A 19,672-nucleotide genomic window follows, 5' to 3' on the forward strand; every position below is an offset into this window, starting at 1 on the left:
TGGGGTGGGGGGAGGGGGGAGAGATAGCATTAGGAGATATACCTAATGTAAATGATGAGTAAATGGGTGCAGCACACCAACATGGCACATGTATACATGTGTAACAAACCTGCACGTTGTGCACATGTACCCTAGAACTTAAAGTATAATAAAATAAAATAAAATAAAGTAGATACTCAGGGAAAAAAAAAGAAAAATGCAAATCAAAACCACAATGAGATACCATCTAACTAGTCAGGATTACTATAATGAAAAAGACACACACACACACACACACACACACACACACAAACTAGATACCGGCAAGGTTGCAGAGAAAAACAGAATGCTTATACACTGTTGGTGAGAGTGTAAATTAGTTCAACCATTGTGGAAGGAGTGTGGCAATTCCTCAAAGAGCCAAAAACAGAATTACCATTTGACCTAGCAATCCCATTATTGGGTATATACTCAAAGGAATATAAATCATTCTAACATAAACACACATGCATGCATATGTTCATTGCAGCACTATTCACAATCACAAAGACATGTAATTAACCTAAATGCCCATCAATGGCTGATTGGATAAATAAAATGTGGTACATGTACACCATGGAATATTGTGCAGTCATCAAAAAGAATTAGATCATGTCCTTTGTGGAAACATGGATGGAGCAGGAGGCTATTATCCTTAGCAAACTAATGCAGGAAGAGAAAACCAAATCCCACATGTTCTTTCTTATAAGTGAGAGCTAAATAATGAGAACACATGGACACAAGGAGGGGAACAACAGACATAGGGGCCTACTGTAGAGGTGATGGTGGGAGAAGGGAGAAGATCAGGAAAAATAACTAATGGGTAATAGGCTTAGTACCTACGTGATGAAATAATCTGTACAACAACCCCCCGTGACATGAGTTTACCCATGTAACAAACCTACACATGTACCCCTGAACCTAAAATAAAAGTTTAAAAAAATGACCACAGTCACATCAACCTTCAGCAACCACCACTTTGATTAGTCAGCAGCTTTCACCATCGAGGCTAGGCCTTCCATCAGCAAAAAGATTACAACTCACTGAAGCTTCAGATGATCATTAGCATTTTTTAGTGATAAAAAAATTTAAATTAAGGTATGTGCATTTTTTCAGACACGTTATTGCACACTTAATAGGCTACAGTACAGTATAAGCAAAACTTTCATTTGCACTGGGAAAACAAAAAAATTAGTGTGACCTGCTTTATTGCAATATTCATTTTATTATGGTGGTCTAAAACTGAGTCATAATATCTCTGAACTGCAATACAATTCCATTATATACAGTTGACTCTTGAACAATATGGAGATTAAGAGCACCAATGCTCCACACCATCACAAATCCATGTATAACTTGTGACTCCTCCAAAACTTAACTACTAATAGCCTTCTGTTGATGGAAGCCTTACTGATAACATGAACAGTTGATTAACATGTATTTTATATGTCATATTTATTATATACTGTATTCTTACAGTAAAGTAAGCTAGACAAAAATTATTAAGAAAATTATAAGCAAGAGAAAATGTATTTACTATTCAGTAAGTATAAGTGGATCATCATAAGGTCTTTATTATTGTCTTCAACTTGAGTAGGCTGAGGAGGAGGAAGAGGAGGAAGGGGTTGGTCTTGCTGTCTCAGGGATGGCAGAGGTGGAAGATGTGGAAGAGGTGGAGGCAGGCACACTTGGTATAACTTTATGGAAATACATTATAATTTCTGTCTGACTTTCTTGCTTTTTCATTTCTCTAAAAATGTTTCTATATGGTACTAATCTTTCATCCGCCTTTGCTTTAGTTTCGGTGCTTATATCATAGAAAGGTCCATGTTGTAAAATAAGTTAAAAGCAGTCTTGAATAATTGGAGCCCTTCTGCCAGACTGTCTCATGTCAATTTGTTTCCTGGCACTGCCTCTTCTACATCTTCCTCATCCCCTGGCACTGGTTTGGAAACACTCATCTCCATCAAGTTGCCTTCTGTAAATTCCTTGGATGTGGTGTCGTTAGCTCCTGAATTTCTCCAAGATCTCTATCTTGAAACCCTTCACCTCTACCTGTTTTTTCCATATCCACAATCTCTTCATGATTTCCTTGATTGACACTGTCATAAATCTTGAGAAGTCATGCACAACATCTGGACACAGTTTCTTCAGCAGGAATTTATTGTTTTGGGTTGGATGGCTTTCATGGCCCTTTCTATAACAATGATATCATCTTCAGTGGTGTAATCCTTCCAGACTTTCATGATGTTGTCCCTATTGGGGTTTTCTTCCATGGTATTGACAATCCTTTCCACAGAATGCTGTGTGTCATGAGCTTTAAAGCTCCTTAACCTCCTGATACAAAGGTTGAATTAGAGACTTTCTGTTTGGAGAAAAATAGGCCACTTTTTGTCTTTGGTGTTGAACTAATGGGGTTCTGAGTGGACAGGGGCATTGTCCAACATCAAAAGAACACTAAAAGGCAGTCCCTTATTGGCAAGGTACTTCCTGACTTGAGAGACAAAGCCACCGATGGAACCAATCCAGAAAAGGAGTTTTCATTGTCCAGGCCTTCTTGTTGTAAACCAAAAGACTGGCACCAGATAAACACCAAAAGACTAGTGTTTATCTTTTCTCTTCAAAGCTCAGAGGTTAGTGGTTTTATAGATAATGTCAGTCCTGATCACAAATCCAACTGCATTTGTACAAAGTAGTAAGAGTTAACCTATCCCTTTCTGCCTTAATCCTGGTGCTTACTTTTATTCCTTACTAATAAATGTCCTTGGTGGCATTTTCCTTCCCAGAATAGGGCACTTCTGCATTAAATATCTGTTCAGCCAGATACCCTTTCTCCTCAATTATTTTCTTAATGGTGTCTGGGAACTCTTGAACTCAGAACTAATGGTATCTGCTGTCTCTTGGTCAGCAGAAGCTGCTTCTCCTGTTATCCTGACAATTTAAAAGCCAAACCTCTTTCTAAAATTATCAAACCATCCTTTGCTGGCATTAAATTCTCCAACTTTAGATCCTCCACCTCCCTTTTCCTTTAAGTTGTCACATAATGACCTTTTTTATTTTTCTTGAATTGTATTAGAGTCTATAGGCATGCTTTCCTTATAGCAATCTTACACCCACATTTTCAGTCTGAGATAAAAGATATTTCACAAAAAGTGTAAGGTTTAAACACTGCATGTTCTCACTCATAGGTGGGAATTGAACAATGAGAATACTTGGAGACAGGGCGGGAACATCACATGGGGGCCTGTCGTGGGGTGGGGGGCAAGAGAAGGGATAGCATTAGGAGAATTACCTAATGTAAATGATGAGTTAATGGGTGCAGCAATCCAACATGGCACATGTATACCTATGTGACAAACCTGCACATTGTACACGTGTACCCTAGAACTTAAAGTATAATAACAAAAAAACTGTAATCTTTTTGCACCTGATGGTGTAGCTGCAGTGACAGCTTCATGAATTTTCTTCTTATTTTATTTCATGTTATTTTTTTTAACAGTGGTCCTTACGATTGATTCATTTATCTTGAAATGGTGGGCAACCACAGCTGCAGACCTCAATCTATGGAACATATCAAGCAATTTAACTTTCTCTTGTAATGTCATGACTTTTCTCTGCTTCCTGGGAGCACTTCCAGCATCCCTAGCAGCACTTCAAATGGGTCCCATGGTGTTTTTCAGGGTTTACGGTATTGCACCAAACATGATGAAAAATATGTGAGAACTGCAAGAGATCACTTTTTACTGTGATACGCAATTTACTAGAGAGAGGAACTGCTCATGTGGAGATGATTAGCATCACACAGCATTTTAAGCAGACATTTTGCAACACTTGAGCTCACTGCAATAGCAATGAAGGTGGCTACAAAATTATTACAGTAGTACAGTATGTATTATAGTTCATTTTATGCAGTTTATGATTTAATCCTTCATTTTTACATTTGTTTACATTTCTCTTGACTGCTAATGGCACCATATATGGTGTTTTTATGTTTAAGTTTTGATAAATTTTAGCTTTTTATAGTAGATTTGTGTATATTATATGGTAGTAAATGATAAAATAGGCTAGTATATGGATATATTTTACGCATGAACGACATGACTTTTTCTTAATTTTTTTTGATATTTCTAGGCTATGTGGTTCATGCGTGAGTTTTTCCAAATTGTTACAAATCTCCAAAAAAATTTCCAATATACTTATTGAAAAAACTCTGCCTATAAGTGGACCCAAGAAATTTAAATCCATGTTATTCAACAGTCAACTGTATTAGGATTCCACTTGAGAATTTGTTTTCTGACAAATTCTCAAAAAAAGAGCGGTTTTTTTTTTTGTACGTGTGTATGTTTAAAAACCACTGGATTAGATTAATAAAAATGATCAATGATGAATATCTTTCTCAGAAGCAAGGGGGAAAGAGAACATGTGCTTTTTGCAAAAGTTGAATAGAGTCACTTCTTTCCTAAATTCAAGCCTTGCTGAAGTGACAAATTACTGATAGCCCAAAGTTAGGATTGCCAAATATTGCATGGGATATACTTAAACTAAAAGTTATTTCCCTGATTATCTGAAATTCAAATTTAGCTGGTTGTCCTCTATTTTTATTTGCTAAATATGGCAAATCTAATCAACACAGAATTCATAACAAAATAGTGAATGGATTCTCCACTATAATGATTTTGCCGCACAATGACCAAAAAAAAAAAAAAAAAAAAAAAAAATCCTCATATCTTAGCTGCATGCATCATAGTGCATTGATCCTTTTGCCTGCCATGCAAGCCTCTCCCCAGCAGCCAGCAGACCTTCTTTGCTGGAACGTGAAAAAGAAACAGGCACCGCCAAGCCTTTCTAGGCTGGAAGACCTCAGCCTGTTCTCCAGGATTTTGAGGACAAATGTGTCCAACTTCTGCCACTGAACCATTTTTTTCCAATTCTTGTTGTGTGTACTTTTATATCATTTTATCTCGGAAATTTCAAGTTGTAAGCTTTAATTAGAATATTAATAGTGTCTTAGAGTACTTCATTAATCTCATATACTTCTTTCTCTCAAAGAGAGAATTTTAAACATGATTTTTCTGTTGTCTTTGTCACTTTTCCCTTATAAACCTCAGTTCATTTTTATGTTATCTTGCCAAGCACTAGGTTAATGCTACTAAAATCAGCTTGCTGTAGTTCTGTATCATTCTTTCCTTTTCTAAAAGCCTGTTAGAGAATAGCACTTATCAGAGAACTCCCTGGGTAGCCGCATTGGCTTTTTAGATGTTTCTTGCTTGTCCTTTTCATTTAAATCCCATCACAAGAAATACTATTATAGGAAAGCTTTCTGGACAATAAAGTCAAGTCCATGTTCTAAATTATCCATTATATGAATATTGATGGTTAATAGCCACATTTAGGAATGTGCTAAGTGATGCACACTTATTCAACCCTTATACCCATATGAGATGGTGAGTAATTTCCATTTTACAGAACAGAGAACCAACACATGGGGGAGGCAAAGTAACTTGCCTAAGGTCACATAGCTGAAAATTTATAGAGCTGGGATATGGACCCATATCTCTGTCTGATTCCAAAATTATTGCTCATGGTCATTGTGTTATACTCTGCAAACAAAGCTTTGTTGGCCTGGCTTCAGTCAATTAAGGGTAATAACAATCTGATGGAATGCCTGTCTACATTGTAGCCACTCCAATAGAAAAAGAAATGATTGTATGTTTCCTGCATTGTGGGTTAGAGAAGATAGCTCAGCTCTTCCTAGTAGGTTAGTTTTTTCAGTAGAAGTCATTTTGCAAGTTACCTGGACATGGTGGTATGTGCCAGTCATCTCAGCTACTCAGGAGGCGGAGGCAGGAGAATTGTTTGAACATGGAAGGCGGAGGTTGCAGTGAGCCTAGATTGTGCCACTGCACTCCAGCTTGGGCGACAGAGCAAGATTCTGTCTCAAAAAAACATAAAGACTTTTTTCAGTAACTCTCATTTTTCACATGGAAGAGCTAGCCATCTAATTTGGTGCCATCTCATGTTTCAAATGATTGATTAAAAAACCCCACATATCATAAAAGTCCCGTACCTAAGGAGGGTAAGGGGGAATATACGTGCTTGTGCATCTGTGACCTTTGTTTCCTCCTGCTGGCCTGAGTTTCGTTAGCTCATGGATTTATTAAGCAGAAGCCGGATGCTGGCGTTCTTTCTTTTCCAGATTCCTCATCTTGGAACATGGTTTCTAACAATGTGTTAATTTTAGAACCATTTTACTTCATTAAAATAATTGGCAAGTTCCCTGAGTTCAACACAATGGGAGTTTACCTATTTTTAACTGTCTAAAACTTAATGTGGTGGTGCTTGCTATTTTTACTTGGAAAATAATTCTCCATAAGTTATTTCTGAAAAACTTTCCCTGTAAAGGTGGTCTAGTTCACCAGTCCCAATTCATGGTGGAGAGAAACCGAGTCTCAGATAAGTCAAATAATCTTTAAGAGGTTTCCCAGTGCCAAGCTCCTGCCTCAGCTGAATGGTAGGACCTGCTGTCCTCCCTCTGTCCTTGGCCACAAAAATGATTCAATCCCACAAGGTCTGTGACTCCCAGCCCCGCATTCTACTCATAGCCAGTCTTCGTTCCTTCTAGCCCAAAGGACATAATCACCACAACTCAGGGCTGTGGTCAGAGTCCCACCCTCACCCGGATGTGCCATTCATCAAAAGCTTGCTCAGCTGTCCACTTGGTTTGCCCATTTCTCTCCTTGCCCATTCTGTTTTGGGATGGCTTCATGAGCGATGTCTGGGAGGGGCCCATGAGGTGCCATCTCTCTCTTTTATGTACCTTCTGACAGTGGCAGTGCTCCTGTTCTCTTTCCCTGCATTCCCAGCACCCCCACATCCAGGGTGGTTTCTTTCGCCCCTTCACAACTCCTTCTGCTGGTGTCGCTTCTGTGAAAGGCCACTGGCTGCTTGCTAAGGGTGAACAGCCCAAAAGGGAAGTGCTGCTTCCTTGAATAGGACGGTGACGCTCATTGACATTCTAGCAGTAAATCGTCCTTCAGCTGATTGTTGAAGGAGAGTAAGAGGCAACATCGGCAGAAAATCTAAGTTAAAGTGCAAATGTGATGTATGGGAAGGGCAACACAATTTTTGAACTTGAGCTTGGTCCTGGGCCCTCTTCTCTGTCTGCCCTCATATCCTGGCTTATGAGTTAAAATACCACCTCTGTGCAGACAACCCCAGCCTCTCTTGTGAACTGTACACTCTGTGTGCAGTTGCCTGCTGGACATTCCATTTAGTCTTGTAAAAGGCAGATCTAACTTGGCAAAACAACCAGACTCCTGACTTTCCTCTCCAAACCCGCTCTTCCCTCATTCTCCTCTCTCTTGGTAAATGTCCACTTTAATTTTTCAGTTTCCTAGGTCAAAAGCCTAGGCCTCATTTTCACTCCCGTCTTCCTCTCACAGCTCAAATCCAATCAATCCTCAAACGTCAGTGATTCCTTTACAATATGTTAAGAATCTGACCACTCTGCTTCAGGCCCATTTTCCTTGTCCAAACTGCCTATCTCTCTCCTAGATTTGTGCAATAGTTTCCCACTTGGTTCTTCTCTTGCTCTCCCGGTCTCTTCTCCACAAGCTAGCCAGAGTGATGTTTTAAAAACATATTGTCATGGGTCTCCTCTGATGAAAATCCTTCAGTGATTTCCCATCTTACCCAGGGTAAAACCCAAAACCCTACATGATCTACCCCCTTCCATATCTCTGATCTTACCTGCAGCCACTCTCCCCTTATTCTCCTTCCAGTCTGGCCACCATGGTCTCCTCACTTGGAACATGCCAAGTACATGCTGCTCTGGTTCGTTTGTCTGCCTGGGACACTCTTACCCTAAAGAACCATGTGACTCCCTCACTCCCTTTACCTCTCGGTTCAAATGTGACCACATTAGAAAGCTTTTCCTGACCCACAGAAATGAGAGCAGACCATTTTTGTTTTTGTTTACTGTGTATCATCATTACCTAGAACAGTGTCATTACTTTGGACAAGGTAACAATCAGAAAATATTTGGAACCAGTAAATACAAATGAATTCATTAGTTTCCAGGTAAGAAAAAAGTGTTGTTGTTGTTATTTTTCCTTGAATGTCTTTGATTTAGTTATGGGCTCCAACATCACTTTGATCAGTACTTTGTATGATGAGGGTCAGATCCCATATCCCAATTTCTTCATCTATAAAACTCAGAGTTGCGCTAGGTAGCGTGTAAGGCAAGTTGGCTGCATTCTTCTGGGACTGTAAAAGTGGAATATCTTCTGAGATCCAGCAATAGCATGCTGGGATGCTGGTTCTTGGGGTCTCTTCTATAGGTCTACGCCTGTGTCCACAGTGACCGAGACAGCCTTTTCCTCCACATTTCTTATCCACTTTGTGAATCCTTTTTCCTTATCATCAAGTACTTTATGTGTTTGTGCCATTATGACACACAGTGTGCAGGGGAGGTTGTGAGATGTGTTGCCAGACACCAGTTAATAGTAACAACATAGTTTGTATACAATTTACATTAAAAAGTTGGAGTAGATTCGACATTACCTATACAATAACCTGACCTCACTCATCTGCATTCTGGTATGCCTTCTTGAGTGGGAGATAAATGAGGGAGCATGGTAGGAATGATGCATAACCCAGTGGATGCCTTTGGGGAACGTCTTGCATGTGAATGTCATTGGTTTCATGTGTTGTAGCCAGAAAACAAATGGTTTAGAAACACTGGTGCTGTGATGCTTGAGATCTAGAGGTAAGAAATGTGGTCTCTACCTTCCTTCATGGCATTTATGATCTCAGTTAAAAGACAATACAGGCTGAGCATCCCAAACCTGAAAATCTGAAAGCTGAAATGCTCCAGAATAAGAAGTTTTTAAGTGCGGACATGATGCTCAAATAAAATGTTCATTGGAGCATTTTGGATTTCAGATTTTTGGATTTGGGATGCTCAACTGGTAAGTATAGTGCAAATATCCCAAAGTTTAAATAAATCTGACATGTAAAACACTTCTGGTCCCAAGTGGTTTGGATAAGGGATACTCAACCTGTACTGTGAAAAGGTATAAGAACACAAGTTCGTCTGTGTGAGTGCCAGATGCATAGTGCAGTTAGTGATAGAGCTTTAGGGTAGGATCCTTATGGGCTGAGATTGTGGGGTTTGGTTTATAAAAGAAGGGAAACTTGAGTTGTATCATGAGAGGAGACTGTCCTCTTCTCCAGAAGCCAATTCACAAGATGCCTTGCATCTCCTCCTTGCTTTGGCCTGTGGTGATATCAGTTTGGTTGGCACTAACCATCAGGTTTCTCCACTATTCATTGTGGTCCCCTTACATCCACACTATTGTAAACAAGTCCTCTTTGAATTATGCTCGTTCAGGTGGGTCATCTGCTCTCTGTTGGGAAGCTACAACACAGCTGTGTAACACATTTTCATTTTAATGGAAGAGATGAGACCAACAGATTATGATTGTTTTTCTCCAGCAAGATATGCAAAGTTGCTGCACCCTTTACAGAAAGATAAACTTGATATCTGTGCCAAAGGAGAATGAGTAACGTTTCTAAATCCCCAGTTTCTAAATCTGCTTAAAGTCCCTTGACTTTGGCATCCTGCTTACTTGTCCTTGTTGATACATATGTTACCTTGTATGGATCAAGGAGGAACTTGCCCTTGGTATTCTAAATAAGTGGGTTGACAATATCATTTATTTTCCAAAGTGGAACAATTTTGAGAGTGCAAGGGAGAGCATCATAAATAATGACTCAGGGACAATAGGTATAAATCAGGATTGTTGGAGGCAACATGACTTAATGGTCACTCTATAGACAAATTAAGTGATGTTATAATTGGTTTCAATTAATCTAAACTTATAATTCTGCCTCAGAGAAAATAAAGAGCACTCCTTCTGCTTGCTGAGTCTACCTTTCTGGTCATCTTCAGGGGCCCTGTTTTGGGCTGCAGGGAAAAATCTCATTATTGTCTATCCCAACCACTGAGTGAAGAAGGCCGGCTCCAGGGATCACGGCCACTTGGATGATTGAAGATTTTCACTGCTGGGCACAGGCTGCGTGACAATATGGGTAACACTCAGGATCTTCCTAGCATTGCCTTTGATAGGGAATTAAGGTCATAGGAAACTCTTTCAGAAGTCTGTCTCTTAATGTCTTCAAAGTCTATCTTGTGATCAAAAGAATTGAAGTATGGCCTGTCTCAGGGAAGGGAGTGATTCTAAGTCTGGCAGATGCACAGTAGATGAGAAACATGCAGATCCTCAGAGAGGAAGGGCAAGAGCACTTCCATCAGGACCAGGCTGTGAGCAAAGGCCTAACAGCAGGGTGCCAGCTGCTATCCAAGACAAATTAAAGACCCAAGCCACATCACCAATGCACTCACATCACCAATGCACTCACATCACCAATGCACTCAATGTGTTTGCAGGGCTAGGCTTATTTAGAGGGACACATTTTCTTTACAAACCTTTCACCAACAAAAAACACGAAGAGATGCTTCAAAGCATCAGCCTACCTAGTAGCCTGGTGTGTGCGTGAAAGCTGCTACTCCTCATTTGGCCTTGTGCTGTCAGCTCAAGTGCAGTATTTGGGATTATCTAGCCAATTACTACGCTGGTGTTCTAGCTGCCTTCTCAAGTGATTTCCCTATTAGGGACTCCCTAATAGAAACATTTTGTTTTCCCTAGAAGAAAATCCTTTGTAATCTGTGCCAGAGTTTGGATTTATTTCCACAACTCGAACATAACCCTTTTCTCCTGGTTGTCTTAGGATGTGGTGTTCTTGCTGCTAATTTATGGGGAGCACTTTGCATCATGCTCTCCAGCTTGGCGATCATCATTTTCTGTTTTTGAAAACAAAGGTGTTTCTTACAGTGGAAAATTCTTCATGTGCACTCATAAATTTGTTGTAAATGTGTATTTTAATTTTGCAGAAAAGCAGGGAGCTATTGTGGTTTGTTGGAAAACCTCTTGCAGGATTAAGTGATACTCTTATGACGCCAAGTCAGAAGCTTCTAGCATTTGGGGCCTATTTATTATTTATTATGACTCAGATTGACACTTAGTTGAGTTGGAATTTCAAGTATGCAACATAATAGCTAATTCCCTCAGCAATAAATTATGCCTACAATTCTACAAACTCTAATAGCTCCCATAAGGTGAATGGCCGTGGTTGTAATTTTAGGCCTAGTGGCTTGGCTCTTCTCACATATAACCATATGTGAGACTTAGAGAGGTTAGATTGGTGAGCACATGCTTTTAGTTCAATTATGCAGCATTTGTGCGGCTTAAGTATGGATATAATATATGGATCAAGACCAAAATGGACATGAATACCTATGTATAAGTTGGCATTACTTTGGCTTTCTCCTCATCACCACCTACAGACTTTTTAAAAGAAAACTCTCCTCTGAGCTTTAGAAAGCTACCCAGGCTGCCTTGATTTTTGTTATCTGTGCTCCTGGACCCTTCTCTGAAATGTTTCTGCTGGCAAACCTCTGACTGGCTCCCTGTTCCTTTTTTTAATTATTTTTTTTAGATGGAGTCTCACTCTATTGCTCAGGCCTGGAGTGCAGTAGCGTGATCTCCGCTCACTGTAACCTCCTCCTCCCTGGTTCAAGCCACTTCTCCTGCCTCAGCCTCCTGAGTAGCTGGGACTACAGGTGCATGCCACCACACCTGGCTGATTTTCATATTTTTCGTAGAGATGGGGTTTCACTATGTTGGCCAGGCTGGTCTCGAACTCCTGACCTCAGTTGATCCACCTGCTTCGGCCTCCTAAGTGTTGGGATTACAGGTGTGAGCCACCGCACCCGGCCTCATTTTCTTTTTAAAAGAAATGGTTTTTTTGTTTTCCTCCTTATGCCTTCTAATTCATTCAAAAGTGCAGTGACAGTCCATTGCTTTTTTCCTGGACGGAATAAAAAACCTCCCTTGTGTTCTCTGTCTCAGCTCGAATGAATAGGGAAACTCAAAGAACACATCCTGCAATTCACTCAGGAAGATCCTTCACTCTTCAGGAACGTGTTCCCTTTGGTCATCATATTTATTCATCTTCTACTTTACTAGATTTGGAAACTTCTGCAGTTTCAATCAAAGAAATGGTGCTGGCATTCAAAAGGAAGATGGAGAATTCACTGGAGAACTACAATGGTGAGGAACTTGATGTTCCATGTGAATAATCTCTGACCCACGTTTTTGTTCATTCATTAATTCATTTGTTCATTCATTCTTAACATTTATGGTGTGCCTGAGCAGTAGTAGACGCTGTGCTCAGTGCTAGAGAAATTGAGATAAATGACGCTATCTCTTTTTTTGCTGATGATATAATAGTATTCCCAGAAAACCCAGGAGACACTAATAAAAATGTATAAGAATATAATTTTTGAAAGATAATTGGATCAATAATAATTTAAAAACATAAGCACGTTTTTCATACTATCAATACAATGTGGAAATGAAAGTGGGAAAAGTATTCAATTCAAGATAATGACATAAAACTATGAAATATTTAGAAATAAATTTAGCAAAAAAAGTGAAGAAGCTATATGAAGAAACCTGAAATAAATCTCAACAACTAGAAGGTCATACCACATTCTTAGAAGGGGAGACATTATATCATAAAAATGTCAAATTACCCCAAACTATTACATATGTTTAGTATAATGCCAATAGACTCTCAGCCATTTTTAAGTGGATAAAATAATCTCAAATTTCATATAGAAAAGTAAACACCTCAAAATAATGATAAAAGTATCTAAAAATAGATACTTTTCTTATTAGATCAGTATATTCAACGAAACTACTATGATAAAAATCAATATGTTATAGACACAGAATAAACAAATCAGTAGAATAGAATATAGAATCAAGAATATATCTCAATGGCAACAATAGACACTGAGGATTACTAGAGTAGAGGGAGAGGGAGTGGGGCAAGGATTGAAAAACTAAGTATTGGTTACTATGCTAAGTACCTGGATGACAGGATCTATTGTACCTCAAACCTCAGCATCACACAAGATACCCAGATAACAAACATGTACATGTACTCCCTGAATCTAAAATAAAAGTTAAAATTATAATAAAAGAATATATCTCAGTATATATTAAAAACTATATGATAAAGGTAGTACCTCAGTGCAGTAGGAAATAAATTATATAGTTATTAAATATTTCATTAATAAACAGTAACATTATAAATCATTAATAAATAGTGCCAGTATAACTATCTTTCTTGAAGAAAGTGAAGATGGACCTACTACACAAAACATGCAAATATAAATTCCAGGCTGGGCAGAGTGGCACAGGCCTGTTGTCCTAGCTACTCAGGAGGCTGAAACATGAGAATTGCTTGAACCTGGGAGGCGAAGGTTGCAGTGAGCTAAGATGGTGCCACTGCACTCTAGCCTGGGTGACAGAGTGAGACTGTCTCCAAAAAAAAAAAAAAAAAAAAAAAAAAAATATATATATATATATATATATATATATATATGTATTCCAGATGCCCTGAAGATTTAAATGTAAACAAGAAGATAATAAATATTTCAGAAGAAAATATAAGAGATTATATGTAACCAGTTATGAATACTAAATAAGTTATGAAAGAATATGTATTTAGAATGAGAAAACAGTTGCAACCAATTACAAATCTGAAAAAGCTAACAAATATCACAAACATTAAAAATACATTCTTTGGTTTCATAATCTTTGATTGCCCCTTCAGAGGACAACAATTTTGTAATACGTTTTTCATAGAGAGAATAGAGAGATAACTCAGTTGTTCTAGCATGGTTGATTGAAGTTTTAAAAAACTACTGATAGTTTACAGTAATTTTTTTTCCAGTGTCCCAAGTTAGATTAATATCACATAAATTTTTAGGATTGATGTCAAATTTGGAAAAGCCTTTATTGAGGAGAAAACTTCTGTCTTTTTGAGGCATCAGTGAAACTTGAATTCTCTAGATTAATGGCTCTGATGATTACAAGAATTTCCCATAGATGATTAGCTTCTGGCTGTCTTCTGGTTTCTCCTCCACTACGTAACATACTCCTGGTGCTGGGCCCTGAAGTTCATATTCATGCTGAGATGTGGACTCTTGCCCTGCACCTCTGTGTGGCTCAGGAGCCGGAGGAGCACTCCTAGAAGCCAGTGTTCTACCAGAACGCTGGTAATCATGTAACTGACACAGAAGCGACTGAGATCCACCTAAATATAGCCTAGATTTCCACTAAATCCTAATGAAATATCCTCAACTCACCTTCTGTTAGCTGGATCCCCCAAATGCTCATGGCCTGTCTAACGTCACCCAATATAGAAGGAAAATTGGAGTGGAGAGAGACAGCAATCTTAAGCATTTTGGTTAAAATAGCTTAAATTTTACAAAAACTTGTAAAAATATTGACCATGTTGCTAGGCCATTGCTGGGTCCCCTCTCAGGGACATGAATTTAAGTTTCATTAGTTTACTATTATGTTGTGTTCCTTCTTTTATGGCAACCTGCTTGATGCTGTATTGGACACAGTATTACGTTCACTGAGCCCCCGCCCCCCCATCAATCTTTGTGTGTCCGTATGTGTGTATCTGTGTTTATAGCATTTAAAAATTTCCTTGCAATTTTTCTGGTCACACTACATCATGGGTCCAAATAAGTCAGGCTTGCTTTTCTGGCTTCAAATCTTTTTTTTTAAACCCTGGAATCTCAATACAGGAACATTAAACACTACGGCTGCAGTAATTTTAGAGTCAATGTCCTGAAAATGAGAAATTCCGATGAAATGATGTACTGCACGACATCGTTTCCAGCCCCTGCACCAGCACCGAGGCTTTGCATACATTTTTCTCCTTCATTTTCATATGTATTATATTTACCATCAATCTTGTGGCAAGTTGCAGAGCAGGGAGATTGGGTGACGTGGTTCTCTGATTGAAGATCAATCCATAAATGGTCCTTTCCTGCTCTGGATGAAAAAATGTGAGAACACAGCATTGCTACTCATGGGTCTTTCTTTTAACCCTGCTAGGAACTTCAGTCCTGGTAACAGTAGCAAAGAAGTCAGCCAAAGGTCCGAAGAAGAGAAAAACTAAACAAGAGGAAGGAAGAAAAACCACAAGGAGTGATTGGTCACCTGAAGACCATTTCTGATGAGCTGGAATATAAAGACAAGAATCCCTGAAACGTCAAAAGAAGGCCTTGGATAAAGAACTCAAAGCCCAATTAATCTGTGGGGAAAATGCTTTTCTTTATTAATGGACTATTTTAAAATTTTTCATGCCCTTCGTAAGGTTTTGGTCTCCTGAACGTAAGGGCTTAATGCAACCAGTTTTGAAATATTTCCCATTTTAAAATTGGAAGACTTATCCCTCAGACCAAGGCCTTTCTCCATTCCAAGAGATGTAATCTTATCTCTGTCCAAATAGGGCACTACCCAGGAGAAAAGTGTGTGTGTGTGTGCCTGTGTGTGTGTGTTTAAGTCCACTCTTATCAGCTTTGGAGGAGACTTCTTTGCAAACACACACACACACGCACACACACACACGGTTTTGACATTACTGGTCTAACCACATTGCAATTGCAATAATGAAAAGCAGAATGGGCAGAAGCCCAGGGGCTTTGGGTGTGTTTTCCAGAATGGATTACAAAAATTGGTGGGAAAGAAATAGCTTCATGTACAGAAAAGGATTTGGAAATAAGGGCATCAAGAGCTTTCTGGGAAGAAATGTGAACCAGATGGAAGAACCCAAAATTAAGAATGATGATGAAAGGAAAGAAGTAGTTGTTTCTTAGAAGCAGTGGGGCAGGGAGGTGGGGGAAGATGCGTCCATTCTCTGTTACCTAGTTGTCAAGATACTAGTATGAGAGGAAGGGTGGTGCAGTGCAAACGACATAAGATTTGGGACTGTGTGATCTGTGTTACTGTTCTTCTCCAGATTTGCTTGCTCCAGCTGCCTCTGGGTGCTGGCCACTTGCTCAGCAGAGAAGCCTTGACCACTCCCTTTCCCCCGTCTCTTAACATTGTCAGCTGTGCCAGCCTCCCCAAGGTGGGGATCCTGACTTTTTTTTTTTTTTTTGAGACAAAGTCTCGCCCTGTCACTTAGGCTGGAGTATAGTGGTGTGATCTTGGCTCACTGAAACCTCTGCCTCCCAGGTTCAAGTGATCCTCCCACCTCAGCCTCCCAAGTGGCTGGGACTATAGGTATGCACCACCACACCTGGCTAAGTTTTGTATTTTTGGTAGAGATGGGGTTTCGCCATGTTGCCCAGGCTGCTCTCAAACTCCTGACCTCAAGTGATCCACCTGCCTTGGCTTCCCAAAGTGCTGGAATTAGAGACCTGAGCAACCGTGTCCAGCCAGGACCCTGCTTCTGTATGACTTCACTATGCTCACTGGGCAGAACTGTAGCAAGCCCACCCCTGACCTTTCAACAACGCCTAGGCTCAGGAGTGTTGGGAAGTGGCATGAGATCTGACCTCCCTAGTGGCTGACTGGAGAGCTCACGACTGACACTCCCAGAAGTGTTGGGGGTTCATGCTTCTAGAAGTGTCAGGCATCCTTTGAGCAGTGACAGATAGGAGACAGGAAAGACCTGGCAGATACATTCTGTTCCCTCTGTCCCCACAATGGACTATTGTGAAAAGCACATGGCCTCTCTGGAGATGTCCTGCATAAGAAAGGAACCAGCTGTGTTTTCTTTTTTTTTTTTTTTTTTTTTTGAGACGGAGTCTCGCTCTGTCGCCCAAGCTGGAGTGCAGTGGCGCGATCCTGGCTCACTGCAAGCTCCGCCTCCTGGGTTCACGCCATTCTCCTGCCCCAGCCTCCCGAGTAGCTGGGACTACAGGCGCCCGCCACTGCGCCCGGCTCATTTTTTTGTATTTTTAGTAGAGACGGGGTTTCACCGTGGTCTCGATCTCCTGACCTTGTGATCCGCCCGCCTCGGCCTCCCAAAGTGCTGGGATTACAGGCGTGAGCCACCGCGCCCGGCCCCAGCTGTGTTTTCTAGTGATGCTGTGGCCAGCCCAGTGATGAACCACACTTACATGTTTTCCCTCCTTTCTTGCCTCCCTTCCCTTTCCCCCTTACTCTTGCTGTCTTGAGACTGCACTCCTTAATAAAGCATCAGCACACAAGCTCTGCTTCACAGGCTTGATTTTCTAAGAAACCCGGGGTAAGACAAGAATCTTTTTCAGCTCCTTATATATCACAGTGGAGCTACTAATCCTGCTTTCCCCCTCACGGGAATGGGTATGCCTTCAGTGAGCAATCCATACAATATCGCATGCCATGATGTGATACGGACAGAGATTTTAGATTCAGTGGTATGGAGATTGCGGATTACTTTAAATATCATGCCATTAATTTAGGTATGTAGCATGTACATGGTAATTTAAAAGTAACACAATAGGGAATGATCAGGTTGGTTCTAAACAGTTATGACCTGAGGAAAGAGATTACGATGAGTTTTAAAGCCACTGCATTATACAATGATTGATATAATTTGTTTATGAAACACTTGAATGTATTCATTTAACAATACAAGATTAATAATAAAACTTTGTCCTCAGTTTATTAAGCATTCTTAACTTGCTGGTGGCACAAGTGGTTTACTCTTTTTCAGTTACTGTTATCAAATACATGCTGTCAAATCTCCTTGTATTACTTCTCTATTGCTGTGTTACAAATTACCACACATTATCAGCTTAAAACAATACCCATTTCTGACATCACAGTTTCTGTAGGTCAGAAGTCTGGCATGGCTTAAATGGGTTCTCTGCTAAGGGTCTCACACTCTAGGAGTCAGCTAACTGGGTACTTACCAAAGGATCTTGGAAGAGCCTACCTCCAAGATCATTCAGGCTGTGGGCAGGACAACCTTGTGGCTGTAGGACTGAGGTTCCAGTTTCCTAGTTGTCAGTGGGGGGTGTTGTCATCTTCTAGAAGCTTCTCACGGTCTATTGCCAAGGGCCTTCTCACAGGCTATCCACAGACCCATTTGCAACATCGAAGCTGGCAGCAGAATTCCTTAGTGTACATCCCCATTATGCTGAAATCTGACTTCCTCTTCTGTTGCCAGTCAGAGAAAACTCTCTGTTGCAGTCGGCTCTATATTAGCCAGTGGAGTACTCCTGTATTCATCCAGGTCTTTAGAGACACAGATGCCAAAATGGGATTAGATGTGCAAGGGATTTATTGGGGGAAAAATGCTTGTGAAGGAGAAGGAGCAGGAGATGGAGGAGGTTGAGAGCACTACCAGGTCGTGATGTTGATCAGAACCCTGTGAAGGAGACAGGGAAGAAAAAAGAAGCACGGTATTAGACAACAGTGTGGTTCTAAGATAGTTCCATCAAGGCTGCCAGGAATGAGCCCGCCTTCGTGTCCCTCAGCCAAAGGAAAGCATGATCTTGGTTCCAGTGCGGTGGTAGATGGCACTCTGCAGCAAATGGGCTGTTATGTTCTCTGCAGTAGGAGATCTGAGAGCACATTTTCATGGCCACCACACCTGCAAACTCTAGGGCTCTTCCATGGGCTACACCAATGACTCATGATTATAAAGATTCTCCTTAAAACCCCTATATCTCATAGTTGTCTATGTATTTAAACTGGAGAGAGGTGGAGGGCTTGATGGGGTAGCTGAGCAAGTTCAGCCTCTCTCATCAGAGGCACCCCCCTCACCTTATTTTTGGCTTTCTTTAAAATGTGGTGTCATTATGGTTCTTTGTTACTAGCTTTGGGTTTGGTAACCAATTTTTGGAGCAACATGAAAAGGTCCTCTCATCCTATTTATCTTTCAATAAAAGAACAAGTCGCTTCTATACTTCTTAGATGTTTAGTTCTTCTTAATGAGAATCTCTACATGCTCTTGTTTATTATATTATGTTTTCTTTAAAAAATTTCTTTCAGTATAAAAGGGGTATATTCTCTTCAAGGAAAAATGTGAAAATATGAAAAAGTAGAAAGCGAAAAGTTATACAGTGACCTATAATGTAAAAAAAACAAACATTAATATTTTAAGTATTTTTTTCAGGCCTTTTTTTCTATAGAATTTTATATTCTGCCTCCCTTTCCTACCCTAAAAGTTTATAGCATAAACCTTTAAATTTTCTTTTAAAAATAAGTTTTCAGTGATTGTAAAAGTAGTACTGGTTTGATGCTGCAAATTGGTAATATGAACTGTGATTCTGCTGCCTAGAGATAGCCACTATTAATATTGCATTTCCTTCCAAAAATATGTAAAAACCTGTGATAGTTCTACTTGTTTTATTTTGCATCTATTCTTTTCCATTAAAATGTTATGAGCATGTTATTCATAACATGTTACAGATTACTGACTACTCTAAAAGGTGGCAATTTAAATACCTGCGTAATTTTCTATAGTGTGAATTCTCCTGTTGTGTATATAGATGTCTAACTATTCACCATTGTAAATAATTCTGTGACATGCATATTTCCTTACCTTTCTTATGATTTTCTTAGGGCAGATGCCTGGGAGTAGGGATACTAAGTCAAAGGTGATATATATTTTGAAGGATTTTGATAAATATGTTACCAAACTGTTTTCCAGAAATGTACCAATTTACCCTCCCATCAACAGTGAATGAGAGCATTTTCTATTCTTAACCCGTCGCCCCTCCTTA

The 19,672-nt window shown here is 39.8% G+C and overlaps 1 long non-coding RNA gene across 2 annotated transcripts in view; it reads left to right on the top strand.

The window, feature by feature from the left end:
* The window catches only part of LOC139363858 (uncharacterized), a 180,387-nt gene extending 161,378 nt beyond the window's left edge, over positions 1 to 19,009 (top strand). For both annotated transcript variants that reach the window (XR_011624945.1, XR_011624947.1), the window contains 2 exons: positions 12,108 to 12,191; positions 15,063 to 19,009. This is a non-coding gene — a long non-coding RNA (uncharacterized lncRNA). The remainder of the gene's footprint in view (positions 1 to 12,107; positions 12,192 to 15,062) is intronic.
* The last annotated feature ends 663 nt before the right edge of the window (positions 19,010 to 19,672 follow it).

This window comes from Macaca nemestrina, chromosome 6, assembly GCF_043159975.1.
Source record: "Macaca nemestrina isolate mMacNem1 chromosome 6, mMacNem.hap1, whole genome shotgun sequence".
Lineage (NCBI taxonomy): Eukaryota > Metazoa > Chordata > Mammalia > Primates > Cercopithecidae > Macaca > Macaca nemestrina.